Genomic DNA, 17,922 nt, shown 5'->3' with positions numbered 1-17,922 from the left:
AGTTTTAAACAGCATGTTGGTACAGTGGTTAAAGGTAACAAATCAATGCTTCAGGGTCTCAGGTTCAATCATGAGCTCGGGTTTCTGTCTATGTGGAGTTGCTATACACATTCTCCCCTAGGTTTTCTCCAGGTTCACCAGTTTCTTCCTCACCCATCTTCACTGCCACTAAGTGTGAATGTATGTGAATGTATATGGTGCCCTGTGATGGATGTATTTTAAACATACCACACCCCTGACAGGATAATTTAATTACTGACATGACAGATTTGGATGTGACTATAATTAATTACATTATCCCATCTAATGCTTTACAAACACAATGTCATCAATCACACCAAGATGTCTGTTTAAGATGCTAAAAAAATACACATTGGTTTCTGGGGTTTTGCACAATGCAAAAACTTTGGATGAACTGTTCCTTTAAATCAGGTGGTGTGTCATACAGCAACTTCTGCATATTGTTTGCTGGTTTTTTTTGGTTTTTTTTGGACCAGTTGTTGCGTGACAGTCGTATCGCTAGGCTGATTTCATGTACTGTCCGCTGCTGGATTGTGGGTTCGTCTTTACAAAACCATGGGAGAAAAAGAAACTCTTCAGGCGGGCGGGCGGGCGAGGAGGAGGGAGGGAGGAGTGGCAGGCCGGGAGAAGAAACATCTGTTATCTAGCAAACTGTCCATTGCTTTTGAGTGCAGTGACAAAACAGTGTGGTTTTACTGTTGCTGAATAGTTCACATATCGATTTTATTTAGTCTGGCTTGCTTCTGTAGATGCCCCATTCTTGGCTCACTGGCCTCGCCTTCCTTTTATTGTCTTTATAGGCACACAGTACTTTTCATGCTTATTTTTTATACTGATGGAGCAGTAAGTCTTGTTTTTAAAATAAAAAAAGGATCTTCACCTATTTGTTTTAAGCACTCTAGTTCCCTGTGTAAATTTAACAACAGGAACAAAAACATGAAACTCAAAGCTAATCCCTTCAAAAGCTTATGTTCGAAGACGAATAGCTCTAGTTGATCCAAGGTGTCTTTGCCATTCCGGGGAAATCTCTCCCACCCCTTTGAGTCTATCTCTGGTCTCTATCTTGGGGATATCCCAGTGGACAGAGTATTGGCTCATGTCACGGATCTGATGTGCCTTAAAACACACACACACACACACACACACACACACACACACACACACACACACACACACACACACACACACACTCACACTCACACTCACACACACACACACACACACACACACACACACACAAACACACACACACACACACACACACACACACACACACACACACACACACACACACACACGCACTCTGTGGGACATTTCCTGCCAACACAAAGAATAATGGCCAACTAAAAGGACATACATGCTCAGAAAAAAGTACTGAATTAAATATAAAGGTGTAGTCAGGGATTATTAAACCCACATATTACCTTGTTTAAAATATGATAAATGTAATAGCATAAAACTGTAACAGTACAATAATATGAGTAAAACATTTTTTATCCTACTTTCTGGCCATTTATGCAATTATAGTTATTAAAACCCATTTATATTTTTGTAATTAAAACTACTTCAAGCTGGTTAAATAAAAAAGATGAGTAACTGAAAGCAATTCATATGTTACTCAGCACCATGTGTGCTTTGTACACATATACACTTATACATATTTTTCCAGCTATTGTTTGGAGTGTTTCACTATAATTTTTTGTTTTAATACTGGTGATGGTTTAAAAGGGGGGCTAGCCAAGAGCAGGTGAGTACAGAGTGCCATTCACAGAGATAACCTGTCTGCATAGGGATTTGTGAAAGGGGAGAATATGAGAAAGCTGAAGGATTTTTCCCAGCCAGACTCTGCCACTGAATGTCTCGCAGTGTTTTTCATTGTTTGCTGGCTCACAGGAGATGGCCGAGAGAGCCTGAGAAAAAGCACCAAACAGCACTATTTAACGGAATTCAATCTGTCCCAATAGATTTGAATCGCTAACTTACATGTCTGAGTGTAGATTCTATCTGGCTAATGAGGGGCCTGAATCCTTCTCTGTTACTTCAAAGGGGATGAAATTCTACCTTTCCTGCAGCGAGAACTGTCGCCTGGTCTCTCTCTCTCTCTCTCTCTCTCTCTCTCTCTCTCTCTCTCTCTCTCTCTCTCTCTCTCTCTCTCTCTCTCTCTCTTTCTCTTTCTGTTTTACCCTGCTTCAAGCTAAAAGAGAGAGTTTTTAGGCAATAAGGGCCTATTTGTTTTTTGTTTTTTTAATGTGGAAAGCTAAATATGAGTAAATATATAGCCTGCTTTCAAAGCCCTGCATTTATTTGGCTCAAAATGTGATCCAAGATTTCCTTAACGATTAATTGAAATGCCAACCACAATATTTAAGAGCAAACTATTACCACGCAGTCATGACATCAAGACCTGAGCAGTCATACAAATCTGTGTTTCAACATATTACTCAATAACACAATCAATCAATTAATAGGAAAACATTAAAGGTTGTCCAGGGGAATTGAGTCGAGCCAGACTGGCGTGCCAATAATTTTGAAAAATATAGGGGGTCTATAAATCATGATTTGACCAACAATTATGTAATACAGATAAGAACAAATCTTAATGATAATTAGGTTGCCAGTTTATCAGGTCCAGTTAGTCAGATTCATTCCCTCAGTGGAAAGGGATCACCAAATTACCATTATTGATGAACATTATTAAGGTTCTAGTGGGTTCTCAGCACAGCTGTAACACTTATGCTAGTACACAGTATGATGACAATTTTTATTAGAGCTCATTGTTTTCCATGCACTTTCAAATATGTAATTTCTTAATAATAAAGTTTAGAGTATAGAAAAACTTAAATAATACTATTTTTGAACTCATTTGCCTGCACTAGTGGTTGTAACACAATGCCACGATCTATATCAAGTTAGTTCTTCAAATAATCTCTATATCTAGTCTCTGTATTGGAAGTGTACTAGTGTACTAGTTTCGGTTAATTTATTTCATTTTTACCCCTACCACTATGCCCCCATACATCATGTCATTCACAAACAAAATTATTATTATTTTTTTTATAAAAACAAATAGCAATTTTTAGTCCTGAACATCTACAGTTACTCAACCAAAGGATATTATATTAATAATGTGATATTAGTGTTACTTAAAACGACATACCAGCACCATACACACTACTAAATCAATGTCACTCTTCTGAAAAGTATCTGTTCATTGATGAACAGGGGAGAAAAGATCTATTACATTATATGGAGGAGTTATAAATTGTAGCTAGACCTGATGAACACAATGACTAATGTTACAGATTGTGTTTCTTTGTTATAAATACATCTGCATAGTAACATTACCATTGACCTTTCGATCATTTGAACCTGCTGTTACCCTTCAGACTCATTCAATACAACTTCAGGAAATAAAACCACTGGCTGCCCGATGTTGAAAAATTTATAACGCGAGTGTTCACAAATGATGAATGATGCATGGGCAAGATTAGTTTTGGTTTCAGGGAAAGCGAGGCCTAGATGAATAAATGATCACTGTAGATACCTGCATCTCAGTATCAGCGACCAGCCAGCACACAGTGTTGTATATATCATACCTGATTACATTATCCTTCCCATGTGGGGTCAGGAACCCAATTAGCCTAAATTAAGTCAATGGGCAAGAAAGACTGCATTTAACAACACCTGAATTAAATTTCAGAAATAGGGAAACAATGTAAATATACTGCATAATACTTAGAAATTAAATTAGCTTTCTTATATACAGTGTTGCCCAGACACAGCATAAACACACCAGGATACTGGGGTCAAAGTTCACAACAATGACTGGAATATAAGCAGACAGTCTTCTGATACTACTCCCGCTTAGTTTAGTACACAGCAATCAGTTCACAGAGCTCTGTACAGAGTTCTTAATGTGTAGTACTTAGTCATCAGAGCTGAGAATCCAGTGCTTAGAACTAGGTATTAAGTGCTCAGTCCTCAGTTGTCAGTAATCTGTACTCAGTGTTCAGTGCTCTGTATTCAGTGTTCAGCACTCAGTACTCAGGGTTCGGTACACAGTGTTCAGTAATGACCCTGCAGGGACACTAATTTCAGTCTCCTGTGAGTTTGAATAAGCTGTTAAGCTTTTTGTAGGCTGCATATGTTTGTACCTTCAGGTGGTCTGTGAGTTTTATCAGGTGTTTTGAGAGATATGCACTGGAGGGGAGGAAGAGAGGAAATGAGGCCCATGTGCCACTAAATGAGAAGAGACTACAGGCGATTAGGACAGAAGTTCTTCCCAGACCTTTTATGACAAACCAGGCTTATTTCTGTCCATATCAACATATTTACTGATTCAATGTTGTGGCAGAAAATCACCAATTGTTTACTTATAAATAAACCTTATAATAAGGAGTAATTTGTCTTTGCATTTCATGTCAAACTAGCTGCCTGTGCTTTTTAATGGCAAAACTTTGAAGTACATAGTGATAACAGCAAAAGCAAAAATAGCAAAGGTTTTGTAGTTTTTTTGTTTTTTTAGTTAACAGATTTTCACTCCTCCTGAAGAAACAAGCTTGGGTTTTTACCTTACCCACCTGGACATGAAGGGCCTCTAAGTTACTCCACTCTTAAATGCTTTGAGATGCAACACAACAAGCAGAAGAGTTTGATAGAAATATATAAATATAAATAAATATATGAAATAAATGTGTATGATATAATTACACCAACCAGACATAACATTATGACATTATAACATTATGACCAGTGATTGGAAAATGCTGATTATCTCTTCATCATGGCACTTGTTAGTGGGTGTTATACACTCACCGGCCACTTTATTAGGTCCAACTACTTGTTACCGCAAATTTCTAATCAGCCAATCACATGGCAGCAACGTAATGCATTTAGGCATGTAGACATGGTCAAGACGATCTGCTGCAGTTCGAACCAAGCATCAGAATGGGGAAGAAAGGTGATTTAAGTGAATTTGAACGTGGCATGGTTGTTGGTGCCAGACGGGCTGGTCTGAGTATTTCAGAACTGCTGATATACTGGGATTTTCATGCACAACCATCTCTAGGGTTTACAGAGAATGGTCCGGAAAAAAGAAAATATCCAGTGAACGGCAGTTCTGTCGGCTCAAATGCCTTGTTGATGCCAGAGGTCAGAGGGTTCGAGCTGATAGAAAGGCAACAGTAACTCAAATAACCACTCGTTACAACCGAGGTATGCAGAAGAGCATCTCTGAACGCACAACATGTCAAACCTTAAGGTGGATGGGCTACAGCAGCAGAAGACCACAACGGGTGCCTCTCCTGACAGCTAAGAACAGGAAACTGAGGCTACAATTCGCACAGGCTCACCAAAATTGGACAATAGAAGATTGGAAAAACGTTGCCTGGTCTGATGAGTCTCGATTTCTGCTGCGACATTCGGATGGTAGGGTCAGAATTTGGCTTCAACAACATGAAAGCATGGATCCATCCTGCCTTGTATCAACAGTTCAGGCTGGTGGTGGTGGTGTAATGGTGTGGGGGATATTTTCTTGGCACACTTTGGGCCCATTAGTACTAATTGAGCATCGTGTCAACACCACAGCCTACCTACCCATCTTCTGATGGCTACTTCCAGCAGGATAACGCGCCATGTCATAAAGCGCGAATCATCTCAGACTGGTTTCTTGAACATGACAATGAGTTCACTGTACTCAAATGGCCTCCACAGTCACCAGATCTTAATCCAATAGAGCACCTTTGGGATGTGGTGGAATGGGTGATTCGCATCATGGATGTGCAGCCGACAAATCTGCAGCAACTGCATGATGCTATCATGTCAATATGGACCAAAATCTCTGAGGAATTTTTCCATTATCTTGTTGAATCTATGCCACTAAGGATTAAGGCAGTTCTGAAGGCAAAAGGGGTCCAACCCGGTACTAGTAAGGTGTACATAATAAAGTGGCCGGTGAGTGTATATTAGGCAGCATATGATCATTTTGTCCTAAAAGTTGAAATGTTAGTAGCAGACAAAATGGGCAGTAGTAAGGGTTTGAACAAGTGTGACAAGGGTCAAATTGTGATGGCTAAACGACTGGGTCAGGTCGTCTCCCAAACTGCAGCTCTTGTGGGGTGTTCCTGGGATGCAGTGTTCAGTATCTATCAAAAAGTATCCAAGAAAGGAACAGTGGTGAACCGGTGACAGGGTCATGGGCAGTCAAGCTTGCCGATGCACATGAGGAGCAAAGACTGGCCTGTGTGGTCATAATGCATAATACCAACACAATATTGGGCAGGTGGTCATAATGTTATGCCTGATCAGGGGCCATAATGTTATGCCTGATTGGTTAGGAGATTTGCTGATATTTCGACAGGAGATCCCCACCAAAAGCATCTTCACGTCACAGCAGAAATCAAGAGTCATCAAAAATGGGTTTTTAAATTTTATTATTAACTTGCAGGATTGGAACATGAAATGTAACCCTTCACCATAAAGGCTCTTCAGGTGTCTGCTTAGGATTTGATGAATATTTTATAAATGACTTTCTATGTCAAAGTAGCAGGGTAAGCATTAAGATAACAAAACAAAACAAATAATCAAACAAACCTTCAGCTAAGATCACATTAAGTAAAGAAAAAAGCTAACTCAGATAAACACGTTTTAAACAATTGTGACGGGTCGAAAAGCATATACAGCAGAAGAACACATCAGATTTCAAGTCTGTCAGCCAAGAACAGAAAGCTGAATCTGCAGTGGGCACAGATTCTCCAATACTGGACAGTTGAAGTTGGAAAAAATGCTAGCTTATTTTGATTAATTAGATTTTTTAGAGTTTCACAGATGTTAGGTTCAGATTTTGATGTGAACAGTCCAGGCTGGTGAAGGTGAGTATTGTTGTTTATTTTTATCAGTTAATTGCCACAAATATCAAATATCCTTTAATGACCCCTTCCAGTATAATAATGCATCCTGTCACAAAGCAAAAATATTTTTAAACTGGTTTCATGAACATGACTGAATGTTCTTCAGTGGCCTTCTCAGTCACTGGATTTGAATTTAATAGAACTCATCTGGGCTGTGATAAAACAGTATGAATGTGCACCTGAAAAATCTGCATGAATTGTTTGGTGCAATCATGTCAACATGAAGTAGAATCAGAGGGCTGTTTTGAGAGAAAAGCTAGGCCCTACCCAGTTTTAGTATTGTCTTCCTTCTTCATTGTAGAAGCAGCCATAAAGTTCTAACAGCAGTTGTCTCCTGTTCTCACATTCATGACAACATTCTTTGCACGTCTGTTCTTTGCATTCTTGACACTGAGAAGGATTGGTAGTGTAGGCTGTCACATCCATTCTTTAACCTTGCACACATACCTTGACTTGTGACTTTATTTACTCTCTTTACCTTGTCTTTTTTTTCCCTTCTTTTGAGTATTGTTCACCCCTTTTGCTTTAAGCAAGTTATTTAAAATGGCAAAATAGTCAATAATAGTTTTGTTTGACAAATGTTTACAAAATATACAGTATACATGAACTGAACAAAGTAAAAAAATCGATAAATACACAATGTAATAATTTGCACATCTTATAAAGTGATTTTATGCACAATAGAACACAGAAAACATATAAATTGTTTAAAATGAAAAATCTTAAAGTAACAATAAGGTCATTTTAAATCTGCAAAACTGGCTGCAAAACATTAAACTTTTTGTGACCAGTTGCTTAAGTTTTGAGAAAGGAATGTTGTCCTATTTGTTTGATACAAGATTCCAGCTGATCAACAATACTGGGTCAATTTTTGTCATATTTTTCATTAGATGATGCAATAACTGTTTTTATTTGGTGAAAGGTCTGGACTGCAGGCATGCCAGTTCAGCACTTGGACTCCTTTAAGCTCTTTTAAGCTATGCTGTTGGTCCCTCTCCTCTTTAGTCCTGATGTCGCCTCCATGATTTCCATGAGATTTCAAATGTTGATTCGTCTGACCACAGGACAGTTTCCCACTTTACCTTAATCTATTTTAAATAAAACTTTAAACCAGAGAAAACAACGGTATAATAAAGCTTTAACCTGCATTTGTGGATGGCACAAAAAACTCTATTCAAAGGCAGTGATTTCTGGTGATGTTTCTATACCCATGCAGTGATTTTCCTCACAGAATCATGCCCATTTTTAATGCAGTGCCGACTGAGGGCTGAAGATCACAGGCATAATTTTTTTTTTTGCTCTTGTCCTCTGTGCATAGAGATTTCTGCAGATTCTAAAAATGTTTCGATGATAAAATGTACTGTAGATGATAAGATATTCAAAGTCTTTAAAATTGGCTTGGACGTTACACTGAAATTGTTTCACAATTTGTACAGTTTTTTGCAGACTGATTAACTTCTGCCAATCTTTAATTCTGAGAGATTCTGCCTCTCATTCTGATACACTTTTTTTATGCCCAATCATGTTACAGACCTGTTGTCAAATAATAACTAGTTTCAAAACATTCCTCCAGCTGTTCTTTTTAGTAACACCTACTTTGCCGGCTTTTTAATTGGTGTCAAAACATTTTTTAAGATGCGTTGCAGCCATTAAATTTAAAATGACCATATTCTTCTCTTAAAATGGTAACATTTCCTCAGTTTAATATTTGAAGTTTTCTAAATAGAATTGGGTTCATAAGATTTGTAAATTATACATTCTTTTTTTTTACACTTTGTGCAGTTTTATAAGGACATTAGCTTATAAGTGTTAATAAGCATCTTGAAGATTAGTGACTAGTGACTATCACACTTGCTTCTGCTTTTGCAAACCTGACAAGTCTTTTGTCAACAAAATGTTATATTTTGTATAAAACTTTACCTACTCAACAATTTAAGTGCCAATAATTTTCCCTGTAATGTATCGCAAGGATTGAAATATATTATATGTTCGATACTATATGTTCAAAAGTTATGTTTTGCACATTGGCCTGTACTTGGCACAAAGCTTCTGCTTTTGCAAACCTGACAAGTCTTTTGTCTACAAAATGGTATATTGTGTATAAAACTTTACCTACTCAACAATTTGAGTGCCAAAAATCTTTCCTGTAATGTATCTCAAAGATTGAAATATATGTTCAATACTATATGTTCAAAGGTTATGTCTTGCACATTGGCCTGTACTTGGCACAAAGCTGTTTACTGAGAAAGCCCTCACTAATAGGATCCCCATCTGAGGTGCGCACAACCTGAACCACTTGACTCTGGGTGTAATGGTGAGCTGTAATAGCCCCGGGTCTGCTGTATGCCGTCACCTTCATTGCTGTGGCTAACGTCTGCTTAGGCGCATACCAGCCTGCACTAGGTGAGGTGTCGGGTTCCCATTCATGAACATCAAATACTCAACAAACAAGGCAGAGGGTCAGGAAAGGTCTTTGTACTTGGGCTCTTAGACACGTATCTTGTTTCGTATCTATATTATCAATGTAAAACACATTGTTCGGCACTTATAAATATTCTTCATGTGACTGTGTGCTATGGCTAACAGAATTTGGATTTAAATACAAAACATGTAATTATTTTTAATCATGCTAACCTAGTCAATTTATGGTGCTTCATAATAGTATGAGACAGGGGGAATTGAAAGGGTTGCACAGAGATCAGAGCGTGCAAAGGCTAACAAAAGCAGTTCAAGGTTTTGATGTGGTAAAAATATCTCTAGAGCCAGACAATGAATCCTCCATTCATAACCAAGCCCTAGTCTGTCTCTCTGTCTGTCTGTCCGTCTTTTGTCCGGTAAAGCTATGAATAAAGAAATGATATTTTTTGGGCGCCTCCAGGAAATGAGAATCCAGAAACATTTTGCAAAGGATGAAGGGTTCATAACACAATCAAGCAAGCTTTTGAATGAACATAAAGAGGCCAAAATGTAGGCCGTAAAGAGGTCAATGTTGCCAATTCCAATGTTGGTATTCCAACTCAGCCACAGAATCACTAATAAGTTCTGAGTTTTTTGCTTCACTCAAGTTCTTCCTCACCAACCTTAGAGGAATACCTTGTTTTTCAGGAGCTTTGTTAAGTTTGGTTTCTTAATTCCAGTAAGGGGAAATTGTAAAACCACAGCAAAAAAAAACGACATTCTAAACAATTTTGTGCTTTGAATTTTGTGCCACAGTTAAGGGATAGAACACTTTTGAGGAAAAAATTTGGGAAAAATAGTAAATAATATATTACCAAATATATTTGGTGGTACCAAAATGTTTCCAGACTAATAGTGCTAACTCATGTTATTCCGTCCACGTGCGTTACCATGTCTGCGATGTCATCATGGACAGCAAGTTAGAACAAAGTGTAAATGTGAAATTCTGCATGAAACTAGGCAAATCTGCCACAGAGACATTTAACGTGACATATGTTTGACATACGTTGCAATGTCATTCGAGGTGTTTTGAGTGCCACGTGCACTTCAAGACCGGAAGAACATGACTGGAGGATGACGAGAGACCAGGAAGACCTTCAATGAGCTCAATCCATGAAAATGTTAAAACCATTCAGCAAATTGTGCATGATGAACGTCGGAGAACAAGCCACATGATCTCACTTCGCACACACCCTACTGGCCAGATTCATCTCCTGCGGACTTCGCCCTCTTCCCGGAGATGAAGATTCAGATCAATTTTCACACTAGTGCAGAGATCCGGCATGAATCGCAGAAGGTGCTTGACATGCTTTGAAAAGAAAACTTCCAGGACATATTCTGGAAGTGGCAGGAATGCTGGGAGCACTGTATTGCTGTACAAGGGGACTATTTTGAAGGTGATAGTGTATAAATGTAGATAAATAAAGAACTTTCTTGTAAACAGAGCTAGTCTCAAAACTTTTTGTGTAGTTTAGATAATTATACAACTGAAAGTATAACGAAATGAAACAAAAACCATAGTGTTTCTGAATATCCTTTGCATAAAGCCAGTGCTGACTGGCTTGTATTTCTCTGCATTAGCACAGGGAAATAATTAGGGACAGTTTTATATTTAATGTGATATATGCCTCGTACATCAATCTCTAGTGTCATTTCCTAGAATATGACGAATGATTAAAGAACAAATACTCCATATGGACAGAAATAGTCTTTGATGGTCATACGTATGCCACATGTCACATATCAGCAGTATGCACAAACAGAAGGGAGCTGCAACAATTTTATGCATATCTTAAAACATCTGAAAGAAGCTTATAAGGCACTTTACACAGAAAAGATTAATTAGTCTATTTTGGCTTTTAAAAAAAGCTGTAAAATTGCATGTTTGATATACATTTATAGAAATTGTTATTTAAAATACATTTCTACTGTAGATTCATTCAAAATTGTGACTTGGGGCTTTTCTTTTTCATTAACATTGAACTCTTTATTATGTATACTGCAAAAAATGGTCAACAATTATAGACACACTTCCAACACACATTTACTGTTTTCTATTTAATACCCAATTCAATATTCAATCCCCCTTTGATGTTACAATAAGCCCCACATTTTATCCAAGGCTATTTACTAGTTTCTGCTGTTTGGCTGTGAGGGTTTTCTCATACATCAACAAGAGCATTAGTACTGGTATTGATGTTGAATGAGGACTCCTGGTGCTCAGTCAGCGTTCCAGTGCATCCCAAAAATGTTCAGTTTGTGCAGGACACTTTCACTCTAACCTTGGCAAAAAACCAACAACAGTTTACTTAACATCTACACTATATGGACAAAAGTATTTGGGACACCCGACTTTACTAATGCCATTTGTGGCTGAATGAGCACAAATCTCTCCAAGCACACTCCAAAATCTAGTGGAACATCTTCCCAGAAAATTGGAGGTTATAATAACAGCAAATGGGGACTAAATATTGAATGGGATGTTTAAAAAGCACATACAAATCTTATTTCAGGTGTTCGCAAACCTTTTTCTATATAGTGTTTGCATGAGTGTGCATGCATTTATTAATGCTTATATATTCATCAAAGTAAATAAGAAACCACTTAGGGATGCCTTGCAGTTGGAAAATAATCTGTTCTAAAGACTTTCCTGTGTCTGAGAACAGAAAGTTGCCGCTTAAGCACTGAATGTCATAAATTCAATATAGTTTAATTAAATTTGATTTCTATAGCGCTTTTCACAATGACATTTTCTCAAAGCAGCTTTACAGAATGTAAGAATTATACTGCATCACAAAAAAATGTATATGTAAATTATTATTAGCACTGGAGTGTGTAATTATGAGTAAGGTCCTTTCTACAGTGTAATTCAGTCAATTGTAGTTGTGGAACCAGGTGCTCCTGAGCATTAAATTAGCTTAACATCTGAGTGCATTTGAACACCAACTTCTCCATGCCAAAACCTTTTAAAGTTAAATAATGGAGAAACAGTATGTGTAGAATGTTTTATATATATATATATATATATATATATATATATATATATATATATATATATATATATATATATATATATACAGTGAGGAAAATAAGTATTTGAACACCCTGCTATTTTGCAAGTTCTCCCACTTAGAAATCATGGAGGGGTCTGAAATTGTCATCGTAGGTGCATGTCCACTGTGAGAGACATAATCTAAAAAAATAAATCCAGAAATCACTAAGTATAATTTTTAAACTATTTATTTGTATGATACAGCTGCAAATAAGTATTTGAACACCTGTCTATCAGCTAGAATTCTGACCCTCAAAGACCTGTTAGTCTGCCTTTAAAATGTCCACCTCCACTACATTTATTATCCTAAATTAGATGCACCTGTTTGAGGTCGTTAGCTGCATAAAGACACCTGTCCACCCCATACAATCAGTAAGAATCCAACTACTAACATGGCCAAGACCAAAGAGCTGCCCAAAGACACTAGAGACAAAAATTTACACCTCCACAAGGCTGGAAAGGGCTACGGGGAAATTGCCAAGCAGCTTGGTAAAAAAAGGTCCTCTGTTGGAGCAATCATTAGAAAATGGAAGAAGCTAAACATGACTGTCAATCTCCCTCGGACTGGGGCTCCATGCAAGATCTCACCTCGTGGGGTCTTAATGATCCTAAGGAAGGTGAGAAATCAGCCCAGAACTACATGGGAGGAGCTGGTCAATGACCTGAAAAGAGCTGGGACCACCGTTTCCAAGGTTACTGTTGGTAATACACTAAGACGTCATGGTTTGAAATCATGCATGGTACGGAAGGTTCCCCTGCTTAAACCAGCACATTTCCAGGCACGTCTTAAGTTTGCCAATGACCATTTGGATGATCCAGAGGAGTCATGGGAGAAAGTCATGTGGTCAGATGAGACCAAAATAGAAATTTTGGGTCATAATTCCACTAAACGTGTTTGGAGGAAGAAGAATGATGAGTACCATCCCAAGAACACCATCCCTACTGTGAAGCATAGGGGGTGGTAGCATCATGCTTTGGGGGTGTTTTTCTGCACATGGGACAGGGCGACTGCACTGTATTAAGGAGAGGATGACCTGGGCCATGTATTGCGAGATTTTGGGGAACAACCTCCTTCCCTCAGTTAGAGCATTGAAGATGGGTTGAGGCTGGGTCTTCCAACATGACAATGACCCGAAGCACACAGCCAGGATAACCAAGGAGTGGCTCTGTAAGAAGCATATCAAGGTTCTGGTGTGGCCTAGCCAGTCTCCAGACCTAAACCCAATAGAGAATCTTTGGAGGGAGCTCAAACTCCGTGTTTTTCAGCAACAGGCCAGAAACCTGACTGATCTAGAGAAGATCTGTGTGGAGGAGTGGGCCAAAATCTCTCCTGCAGTGTGTGCAAACCTGGTGAAAAACTACAGGAAACGTTTGACCTCTGTAATTGCAAACAAAGGCTACTGTACCAAATATTAACATTGACTTTCTCAGGTGTTCAAATACTTATTTGCAGCTGTATCATACAAATAAATAGTTAAAAAATCATACATTGTGACTTCTGTATTTTTTTCTTTTAGATTTTGTCTCTCACAGTGGACATGCACCTACGATGACAATTTCAGACCCCTCCATGATTTCTAAGTGGGAGAACTTGCAAAATAGCAGGGTGTTCAAATACTTATTTTCCTCACTGTATATATATATATATAAAGAGGTTTTTGTTTTTCTCAAAGTCTCATATCTTATATCTATATGAGGTGAAATCCAACTAGAGTTGGTGCAACCTCTATATGCCTCAGGATACTTTTTCTTTGACTAATTAGAATTACGAATACAATGTACAATAAATATATTCTAACCTTAAGGCAAGTCATCTTAAACAGTGTTGACAGAATGAATATGAGCTTAAACTGCATCTACAGCCAAACACTAGGAGGGAGCCAGAATTGTTCTACAGTTCAGCGCACTTCAAAAAATTCAACAGTGTCTAATAACAGTAAATTCCAGTGTTTAAAAAGACACTATAAATTAGCACCTTTGCCTGCACACACTTCATGACAGAAGCTCACACTGTATGAAAGACATTTCTTGTCAGGATCCAGAGGTTAACTGAAGCAGAACTGTCCTTTAGTTTTCCATCTCATACACTAATCAGAGTTGATGTAGCCAGTGAGTGTGCATGTTCATGTATACAGAATATGGCAGTTTGTATCTGTTTTCATAGTGTTGCAGGAACGATAGTTTCTCAGGAAACGCACATATCGACCTTCACCAACATGTGCCTTTTTGATAACTGTTTACGAATAAATTACAGGAGAAAATTGGGCAGAAATCTGCAAAAAATTAAAGGTATCAAAACATCTTTCATCACAACGAAATTGAAACGGAATGCAACAAGTTAAGATGCAATTGTTGTTCCCGTAATTCATCTAATTTGTTTAAAGTAGGAAGCTTCTGTAATCCCCAATTCCTATCTGTAGTTAAAATAAGTACTTAGGATTTGTTATTCTGGTTCTGAAATGCTAAACTATAAATCTGTTTTCAAAACTTTTAAGTGAGAGGGTCTGATGAATATCGAGAGGTAGTGTGTTCCAGATTTTTGGACCATGAAAACAAAAGGCCGCTTCACCCATTTTTCATGTGTTTTAGCCTTAGGATGTTGAGAAAGATGAGCACTTGATCTTCAAATCTGGAACATGGGTCTGTAAGACCACATGAATGCAAGACTTTGGTTACAGTAATAGTTCCTCTGATCTGCTGTTACAGATATATGAACGGATCAGGGTCACAACCAGGATCAGAATTTTAGTGAGGTCCACATTGCAGAAATGTGTCACAGTTAATATATCACATGATGTTGAACGTGTATTACATGAATCTGACTCCTGTTAAAGTGTTTAATTTGACTTAAATTGAATTTTATTGTATTTACTTTAAGTTGTATATTTTGGGTTACAAGACATCTTAAGTTACCTGTTTCAGGATCCAAAAAATAATACATTTCACAACATCTTGGAGCAGAAATCTTTTTTTATATATATTTTTGATCTAAAATGACAGTGATTTGACATAATTGCATATAACGATGTCCTTATTTTGTCTGCTTATAGAAATGTATTACTGTTCCTTACAAGGTAATTTCCTTTTTTCATTATACATTTTTATTCATGTAACTAAACAATAAAGCAGAAATATTACCATTTGTTTAGTTACTGTAAATTACTCTATACACTATAGTAAATACACTATCATGTAAATTATATCAAATGAAATCATACATTTACAATAAATTGGATAGTGATCATTGCGCACAAAAATTCCAAAAGACCAATATTCCATAAAAGACAATAGAGGCAGTATTTAATATGAATATGGAAGTATATGGAATTCCATCATAGTGGGAGAAAATCCCTGATAAATCAAGCTAAGGATAATGTGTCCTTATGAAACCATGTATGTATCTGGCATGCTGAGAGGAAAAAAATAGACCATCGCAATTTTTAGCATAAAGCATTTTTATATTATGTGCAAGAATGAATCAATGCCATTAGCTTTTCACATCATATTCACATTCACTTGCCAGTGCATTGTGCGTTAGAGTGATTGCCTTTTCCGTGAAGAGCTCTCTATTCTTGGAGGAAAAAACAACATTCTGAGTGGTGATAGTTGGTGATAGGGGGGTGCTGCGTTGTCTCAGATCAACAAGGCTGTACCTCATCCTGACAGGTCTTGCACTCCTCAAGCGCCCTCCCTTGGTCTCATCACTCCCCCGTGCCGATCCGCTCTGCCTGGTACAGTCCTGGAGGCCCCTTTCCCCCTTAAAACAAAGCCATATCCATGCTTTATTCATGACACTGTTACCTGTTCGGACAGCTGTGAACAGCACTGGAAGGCTGACAGGTTCTTCAGAGCGGCGAAGGGAAACTAACACTATCTGTCTGCCAATCCATCACACACACTTCACTCTCTCTAACACATGGACACTTCTTTTCCATGTGTAACTTCAGCCTCCTTAAAATGCAATGGCTTTATGAGCTCTCTGACCTGTGGTCAGCTTGCATATAAATCCAGCAGATTCTCTGGTGCAGCCGTGACCACACATAGACCTACTTAGCTTCCACTGTGATTTTTCCTCTTTGTGTCAAAACTAAATGTACAGTTCACAGTTTGCTATACCCCTGACTTTTAATTACATTAGTACCTGATATGGGCTAAAATGTTAATCCTGACCATTTTGCTTAATAATAGATTATTCACCTAAATTAGGAGTAAAATTATATTGTGCTTAATCAATACATGACTTTAATTCAGTATAAAATAAGTATGAATTTAACAGCATAATGCTGTTACAATGAAAGATTTCTCCCTTTCCTGACTGAGACACTTTAATGCAGAGGAACAGAACATTAATGACTACACAGTGTGCATTGGTTGTTGTAGAAAGAGTTTATTTACACTCTTAGCACTTTGGAGCATGAAGAAATAAATGTAATTTTTTGAAAAATTATTAGAAAAACAGCTATTATAATCAAGCATTTTGAATATTCACTGGTTTGACCTTCAAGTTATGAATGACATTCATCCCAAATGTCCACACTAAATATAGCTTTACATAGCCTCAAAGTTGCTCTACCGAAATCATGAGGAGATTCATATTCCTTCATCAAGCCAAACACAACAACCAAAACTCAAAAAGAACCTCATTCTGTTTTGAGTGACACAGAATAGCATGATTATAAACCATTACAGTATACAATCACAAAGCATGCATGACAAAACCTTCCTAAGTAGTCCTAACTAATACACTTACTTCATCCAAACAGTATGTCCAGGCCAGATGTGTCTCTGTGGTACTATACAGTGGTTTAATTTTTTTGTACCACAAACCAGTTTTATTATGCAAAGCAGTGAGAAAATCCTCACAATATTCTTTACTTAGAAAGTAAAGAAAATATATATATATATATATATATATATATATATATATATATATATATATATATATATATATATATATATATATATATATATATATATATATATTTATATTTATATATATTGTGGCTGTCAATGGCATCAACAATTAGGTGTAGGTGGTTGCATTTCTGTATGCCTAAACAATACACAATGGCATTTCATTCCACCCATAATTAAAATTTTCAATCAGTATGAAAAAAATAGTGAGTTTTATCAATTCTGCTCTAAGATACACCAACCAGGAATAGCATCATGGCATTATAACTTTATTACTGTTGAATAACACTGATAATCTCTTCATAATGGCCCCTGTTAGTGAATTAGATATATTAGTCTTTAAGTGAACATTTTATTCACCTCAAAGTTGATGTGTTAAAAGCAGGAAAAATGAGCAAGCGTAAGGATTTGAGTGAGTTTGACAAGGGCCAAATTGTGATTTCTAGACGACTGGATCAGAGCATCTCCAAAACTGCAGTTCTTGTGGTATGTTCCCGGTCTGCAATGGTCAGTATCTAAAAGTGCTCAGAGGAAGGAACAGTGATGAACCGATGACAAGCACATTGATGC

Source organism: Silurus aristotelis, assembly GCF_946808225.1.
Source record: "Silurus aristotelis genome assembly, chromosome: 16".
NCBI lineage: Eukaryota > Metazoa > Chordata > Actinopteri > Siluriformes > Siluridae > Silurus > Silurus aristotelis.
Note: the sequence above shows the minus strand (reverse complement) of the source record.